This window comes from Arachis hypogaea, chromosome 18 (genome assembly GCF_003086295.3).
Source record: "Arachis hypogaea cultivar Tifrunner chromosome 18, arahy.Tifrunner.gnm2.J5K5, whole genome shotgun sequence".
NCBI lineage: Eukaryota > Viridiplantae > Streptophyta > Magnoliopsida > Fabales > Fabaceae > Arachis > Arachis hypogaea.
Window position 1 is genome coordinate 52,070,889 of NC_092053.1, and position 8,639 is coordinate 52,079,527.

Below are 8,639 nucleotides of genomic sequence, written 5' to 3' on the forward strand. Positions count from 1 at the left end.
CCATAGCTAAAGTTGGCATTTTCTCAAACACTTGGAGAGCAATGATGAGAGACATTGAAAAATTGAGAATAAACTTGAAATCAAAGATATTCACTACAAGAGATTAACAACAATCAAACAATTGAAACTATAAAGATGAATTACCTCAATGAATTAATGGAAATTAAAGTAACAACATCCAAAGCTAAGATCCACAAGTAACTTGAACAACAAGACTAAATAGAGAGAGTAGGAAAATTAGATCTACAACTTGAAGAAATGTAGAATTGAATTGACAATAGATCTCACCAATGGATCCAAGAGAATTCCAATTTGAGAAGCAAAACCCTAGAGAGAAGCTAGAGTTTCTCTCTCTACAAAATGTAACTCCAAAAACTAACTAGAAAATATCTAAATATGTGAATCAATCAATATCCCTTCATCCCTTAGTCTTCTTAAAGGTTTTGGCACCAGAATTAGTTCAGCTTGGGCCCCACAGCTTTTGTGAATTTGCTGGGCACATGTTCACTTAAAAAATCACATGCGAGCACCGACGCGTACGCGTACAGCACGCGTGCGCGTCCTTGGATTTTTTACGATCCACAGGCAAGCGTAAAGCACGCGTGCACATCCATGAGGTTCTGGCCCAGCCTTGTGAATACGCCGGCTTCTAGCTTTGGCTTCCCCGCGCTGATTCCAGTAGTGCGCATCCACGTGTATGCGCAAGGCACGCGTACGCATTGCTGCTTAAGTTCCAAAGCTCCAATTTCCATGCTCCCTCCATTTATGCATACCTCATTCCTCTCTTCTAGGCCATCCTTGCCCTATAAACTCTGAAATCACTTAACAGACAAATCAGGCATCAAATGGTAATAGAAGAGGATTCAAATATGGCATATTTAGTGTGAAAGAAGCATGTTTTCATCTGTGAAGCAAAATAGGGAAGGAAACACAAAACATGCATTTTCTATGAATAAGTGTAAAAGAACATTGATAAAACCCTCAAAATCCATACAAGATAAACCCTAAAAATGGGGTTATCAACCTCCCCACACTTAGACCAAGCATGTTCTCATGCTTAAAGAAAGTCAAAGACCAAAGAATCACAAGAGAATGGGAGTTATAAGATGCAAGCTACCTATATGAGTGCAACTAAAATGAGTACTACTATCTACTTGGTCAAGAGCAAATCAATCTTCCAAGAACATATATAAGCATGTAGGGCAAAATGATAAACAATATATGAACTCTACCAATTTCAATCATCAAAGTGAAGTGCGCATATCTTGCATAAAGAACGCTTGCGAGAGCTGGGAACAAGGAATTGAGCTTCGAACCCTCACCGGAAGTGTTTACACTCTATTCGCTCGGTGTATAGGGTTGATCACTTAATTCTCCTCTATTTCATGCTCTCCAAAATTTGTTCTTTCTCTAACAATCAACAATTATTTTATGCATGCATACATACATCATAAGGTCTTTTCTTGGGTTGTAATAGGGCTAGGGTCAAGGTAGGGTTATATATATGGCTAAGTGGACAAGAATTTGAATCTTTGATTAACCTAAGCATCCCACCTAACCTATATACAACCTATACAATTAAGTGCTAACCTAACTACCCATTTCTCACTTTTTCACAAACTCATTTATTCTCTTTTGGTCACTGATAAAATGTATAGACCTTATGCATTGATGTTCTTGTATATAGTTTGAAAGAAAGAAAGAAAAAAAATAAGAAAAACAAAAGAAAAATAAAGAGAAACAAAAAGAAGAGTATGAAAAAAATATAGAAAAAATAGAAAGAAAAAAAAGAAAAAAAAAGAAATAAAAAGGGGACAAAATGCCCCAAAGCAAAGCAAAGCTCAATAAAATCGATGCATATGAGTAGTGAAGTGAAAAGAAAATGCATGAGTATGATAAAAAGTGAAAAAATGGGTAGTTAGGATAGTTTTGAATTGTATAAGATGTCATAGGTTAGGTGAGAAGTTTAAGCTTATCAAAGATTCAAATTTCAAGCTCACTTGACCAAATATGCATCCTACCTTGACCCTAGCCCCATTACAACCAATGCAAAGACCTCATGATACTTGTATGCATGCATGAAATAAATGTTGATTGTTAGATGAAAACAAATCTTGGAAAGCATGATTAGGGGAAAATTGAGAGAATCGACCCTACACACTTGAGCGACTAGAGTGCAAACACTTTCGATGAGGGTTCGATGCTCAATTCCTTGATTTTCAGCCTTCATGAGCGTTCTTCTTGCAAGTCTACTTGAACTTTATTTTGATATTTAAATTGGTAGGATTCATGAGTCGTCATGGGACCTTAGCCCTACTTGTGCATGTATGTCTTGGAGATTGATTTATTTTTAACCAAGTAGGTAGAATTATTTTGCATTTAGTTGCATTCATATAGATAGATGCATATGGTTTAGGTTGCATTTAGATTAGTTCACATTGAATAAATGTTGATACCCTTTGCTTTCTCTTGGTTTAAGCATGAGGACATGCTTGGTTTAAGTGTGGGGAGGTTGATAAACCCCATTTGTAGGGTTTATCTTGTGATGAATTTAGAGCATTTTGATAACCTTTCCTCACATTTATTCAATGAAATAGCATGGTTTTATAACTTCTCCTTTAATTGTGCTTAAGAGTGAAAACATGCTTTTAGGACTCAAAATAGCTAAATTTAATTCACCTTTGATTCCACTAGATGCCTTGATTTGTTTGTTAAGTGATTTCAGGTTGAAAAGGCTAGGAAGGATCAAAGGAGTGAAGAGGAAAGCATGCAAAATGGAAAACACATGGAAAAAGCCAAAGAATTGGATATGTCCATCCACGCGCACACGCACTATACGCGCATGCGTGGATCGCGAAACCGCAAGGGATGCACACGCGCGCCGTGCGCGTACGCGCCGATGGTCGCACATGATTTTTTTTAATAAAAAATGTGCCCAGCGATTGTGAGGAGCTGTGGGGCCTAATTTGCAACAAACTTTGGCGCCAAAATGCATATAAGGACCAAGGATTGAAAGGAAAAAGGGGATTCACTCATTTTTACTCATTCATACACATTAGGATTAGGATTAGGATTAGTTCTTAGATCTAGGGTTTAATTCATGCTTTCTTCTACTTTTGCTCTTCAATTCCTTGTTGTTACAATCATTCTTCTTCTATTCTTTTGTTGTAATTTCCTTTATGTTGCTTCTATATTTTGTTGTAGATCTACTCTTATTCCTTCTCTTTTCTTTCAATTCAATTAGAGGTAATTCATAATAATTGTGTTCCTTTTAATTGTTGTCATTGATTTCTTGTAATAATTGTTGTTAGATTTTGTTCTTGTTGATTGATTTACTATGTTTTCCTTTTATGCCTTCCAAGTGTTTGATAAAATGCTTGGAAGGATTTTAGAGTAGATTTTAGTGCTCTTGGCTTGGGAAGGTAACTTAGGAACTCTTGAGTTACTAATGTCCAAGTGATTGACAATTGGGAGCCAATAACGCTAGATCTCACTAATTGATTTGGTGGAGAACTAGGACTTATGGACTTGGATTGATATAGCTCACTTGACTTTCCTTTACTATTAGTTAGGGGATGACTTAGTGGGATTGATCCTTGCTAATTCTCATGTTGTGGTTAGTGATAAGGATAGAGATCCTTGACCATCAACCTTTGCCAAGACCTTTGTAGTTGTTAGTTTATTTTCATTGCCATTTACATTTCATGTCTCTTATCCCAAAAACCCAAAACATACTCCATAACCAATAACAAGACACTATTGCAATTCCTAGGGAGAACGACCCGAGGTTCCAATACTTCGGTTTATAAATTTAGGGGTTTGTTTTAGTGACAAACAATCTTTTGTATGAAAGGATTCTTTGTTGGTTTAGAAACTATATTTGCAACGAGGATTTATTGTGAATTCTAAACCACACAAAAGTCCAATCATTAAAATGGTGCCGTTGCTAGAGAATTGCAATGGGGTTGTGTTATTGGTTATTGTATATATGTGAATATTGTAAATAGGTTTACCTTTTGCTTCTTTGTTAGTTCTTGCTAGTTTTAGGATTTAATTTTCTTGTTTCTTATTAAATTTTGTTTTCATTTTCTCTTGCTATCATGAATTCTCACCTTGGCTATGAGTTAGGTTCTCACTATGTTGTAGGCAATGGAAGCTTCAATGAGGATATGTATCAAGAATGGGACAATCAAAGGTGGGAGGAGCCATATGCATATGATCAATCCTCATGGCAATAACCTCCATCAATGCACTATGAATAAGAGCCATTCTATGATGCGTATCAATCCAATGGCTATGGTGAATCTCCTTGTGACTTTCAAGAACCACCACCATATGCCTATGAGCCATATCCTCAACATAATCCCCAATCATACTCACAAGCCTCTTTTCACCAACCATCTTCATAAGACCCTAACCCATATCCACATTCCAACAACCATATGAGCCATATGAAACACATATAGAGCCACCACCACTCCAACATCAACATTTTTAAGAGTCACCCCCTCCATACCATTACCAAGATGATCCACCTCCAATGTATGCAAATTTTCAACCACAAGATGAATACTACTTTCCACTACAACCTCCCATGGACGAATACTCATGTCCTTCAATCCAAGAGCCATATGACCCTACTCATGATATCCAAGAGGAACAAGAGTCAAGGGATCTTCTCAAGGAAGCCTTGGATCAATTTCAAGCAACCATAGAGTGTGTTGTGCAACAAGTGGAAAGAAGAGAAATTATTGAACCACCACAACTCTGCCAAGAAGAACCACCTTCCTACTATGAATCCTTCCCCCAAATTGATGAACCCTTCCATCCACCCCAACCTCCAATGGATGACATCCTTGATGTTCTTGTTCAAGGACAAGAAGAAATGAAAAGGGATGTGCAACAATTCACGGCCGCCTTGGACGAAGTGGTAAACCGGTTAGCATCCCAATGCTTGAACACTCAAGGAACCCCCATGGCTACATGTGGAGAACCTAATGAAGAGCATAACATGAAGGAGAGATTGATGGAGAATGAAGGAAGTTGCTTTGTATTAGAACAATTGGAGGAAGCCATAATTGTTGAAGAAAAAGAAGAAGTGGTTGAAGACTTGGGAGATGCGGAACCTCCTTGGGAACATAGAGTTGAAGAAAACCCCTCCAAAAAGATTGAACTTGATGCTAAGGAGGAATGTGCACAACCTCCAAGGCATATCCCTTATGAAGACTTGGATGGGATAGAGCAAGAATTGAATTCCCTTGGTGATGAAGATCAAGCATCAAGTCTTAGTGGTGAAGAATCCTTTGATCTTGAAGAACCTTTCCCTGTTGGATTTGAAAGCAATGTGGAGGTAAATCTCTCTCATCCTCCCATTTATGATTTGAATAAGGGAAAAGGCTTAGATAGAATTGATGAACAAAGGATTGAAATTAAGAGATCTTATAAAGAGGTGGAAGTCCTTAGAAGGAGAAGAACGGGGGTTGGTTATGCTTTGTCAAGATCTTTGGAAGCCTCTTTGCCTAGGTTTCCATCTACTTCTTCACTTGAGTGGGTAAAACTCATTTCTATTAGCTTTATTGTCCCACTTGAGTATGGCTTTCTTGAAACGGATGGTCAACTTAGGATGCTTTGTGGGATGAAGCGTAAAAGAAAAATGTTTCGTGGTTGGCGTTGCAAATCAAGGCTCATTATGGTTGATACTTCAAGAGTTGAATATAAAGGTTGGAGTAGTGCTCAAATAGATGGGTCTAGGAGGATTGTTGGGCACTTCATAGAGAATTCATGTTGCTCACCACCCGGATGGACTAATAATGAGAATTAACTTCAAGACGGGTGTGAAAATAAGGTGTGGGATCCCGGATTACAAGATGAGGACCACTTTTAGGAGCCCATAGTCTATGAAGAACCCCATCAAAGCTTGGGAGAATTGAACTTGAAGAATGGAGCTCATTGGAAATGCAAGCATTGGTGGATGTTCAAGGATGGCTTCAAGCACAAGCCACTTTGATGGAGCTCCCCATAAGTTCAACTTAAGGACAATAAACAAAAGTACTAGGTGGGAGACACCCCACCATGGTAAATTCTTTTCATTTTCTCTTTTGTACATATTGTTAATTAGTCTAATTTCATGTTTTGTTGAGTTTGTTGAGTATAATTGGTAGTTTAGTATGTTAAATAAGGTTTTATGGTGTTTTGGTAGTTGTTTGGAGGTTTAGAATGCTTGGATTGGTGCAAAAACATAGAAAACTTTTAAAAAACAGAGCACCATCCACCCGTACGCGCACTGCACGCGTACGCGTGTAGTGAGAATTCTCGCCTATCCACGCGGACGCGCCATGTACGCGTACGCGTGGATTGAAAAATTCCACCTCCCATACATTGACCCGAGAGTTGTGCCTATGTTGCGCGCGCACCATGCCTTTCGCACAAACCAACTCGCGCGTACGCGCACATGACGTGTACACGCCACTCTCGAAATAAGCCATCGACGCGCACGCGTGATGTACACGTATGAGTTGCGTCCATTGCACCACCATCCACGCGCGCGCGCCATGCGCGCATACGCGTGGATGTCCTTCCTTTACTCCACTTCTTTTCTTTTCCTCTTTCCATTTCTTTCCTTCTCCTTTCTTCTTCCCTTCTTCTACCCCTCATCCAACACTCCCAAACACCATTGAAAACCATTTATTTTAGTTAACTAATTAGTTAGTTAGTTAGTTGATTAGTTAGTTTTAGTTTAGTTTTTCATTTCACTTTCTCTTTTTCATTACAAGTGTTGGATTATGGATTTTGTTTACCATATATTGCTACTTATTACTAATTGAATGCTATCTTAGCATAATTTTTTTTGAATATTCATTGTTGGATTCTATTGTTGAGATTATATTTTGCTACTTGGTTTTAAGTTCTTCATGCCTACCTTTTAAAAATACCAAGTGATGAGAATTACCTTCGAGCTGGTAACTCTTCTTGAATTGCATGATTTGGCCACCATGTGATTTGAATCCTATTCTTTGATTAGGCAATCCCTTGATATTAGATGTTGTGCATTTACCTTAATGCATTGTATTCCATGATCATTGGTGCACGAAATTACAATCACACTTTTGCAACTCCGCACAACTAACCAGCAAGTGCACTGGGTCGTCCAAGTAATACTTTACGTGAGTAAGGGTCGATCCCACGGAGATTGTCGGCTTGAAGCAAGCTATGGTTATCTTGTAACTCTTAGTCAGGATATCAATAATTCTCAGATTTAATTGTAAAAAGTAAAAGAACATGAAATAAATACTTGTTATGCAGAAATGAAGAACAGGTTGAGGCTTTGGAGATGCTTTGTCTTCTGAATCTCTGCTTTCCTACTATCTTCTTCTTCATGCACGCAAGGCTCCTTCCACGGCAAGCTTTAAGTTGGGCAACACCGTTGTCAATGGCTACTTCCCGTCCTCTCAGTGAAAATGTTCCAAATGCGCTGTCACCGCACGGCTAATCATCTGTCGGTTCTCGATCATGTCGGAATAGGATCCATTGATCCTTTTGCGTCTGTCACTACGCCCAACACTCGCGAGTTTGAAGCTTGTCATAGTCATTCCTTCCCAGATCCTACTCAGAATACCACAGACAAGGTTTAAACGTTCCGGATCTCAGGAATGGCCGCCAGTAATTCTAGCCTATACCACGAAGGTTCCAATCTTAGATTAGAAACCCAAGAGATACACATTCAAGCTTGATTACATGTAGAACGGAGGTGGTTGTCAGGCACACGTTCATAGGTGAGAATGATGATGAGTGTCACGGATCATCACATTCATCAGGTTGAAGTACGAATGAATATCTTAGAATAGAAGCAAGCGTGATAGAATGGAAAATAATAGTAATTGCATTAATTCATGAAGAACAACAGAGCTCCTCACCCCCAACAATGGGGTTTAGAGACTCATACCGTAGAAGATACAATATGAAACATGTAGAATGTCATGAGGTCCAAGATGAATCACTAAAAGTAGTTTTTATAGTAAACTGGTGACCTAGGGTTACAGAAAATGAGTAAGCTAGGGTGTTTAGTGTAAAAATCTACTTCCAGGGCCCACTTGGTGTGTGCTTGGGCTGAGCATTGAAGCTTTCATGTGTAGAAACTTTTCTTTGTGTTAAACGCCAGCTTTTGTGCCAGTTTGGGCGTTTAACTCCAGCTTTTGTGCTAGTTCTGGAGTTAAACGCCAAAATTCTTGAGCTGAATTGAAACGCCTGTTTGCATCATCAAATCTCGGGCAAAGTATAAACTATTATATATTGCTGGAAAGCCCAGGATGTCTACTTTCAAACGCAATTGAGAGCGCGCCAATTGGGTTTCTGTAGCTCTAGAAAATCTACTTCGAGTGCAGGGAGGTCAGAATCCAACAGCATCTGCAGTCCTTTTTCAGCCTCTGAATCAGATTTTTGCTCAGGTCCCTCAATTTCAGCCAGAAAATACCTGAAATACAGAAAAACACACAAACTCATAGTAAAGTCCAGAAAAGTAATTTTTATTTAAAAACTAATAAAAACATAATAAAAACTGACTAAAATATACTAAAAACATACTAAAAACAATGCCAAAAAGCGTATAAATTATCCACTCATCACAACACCAAACTTAAATT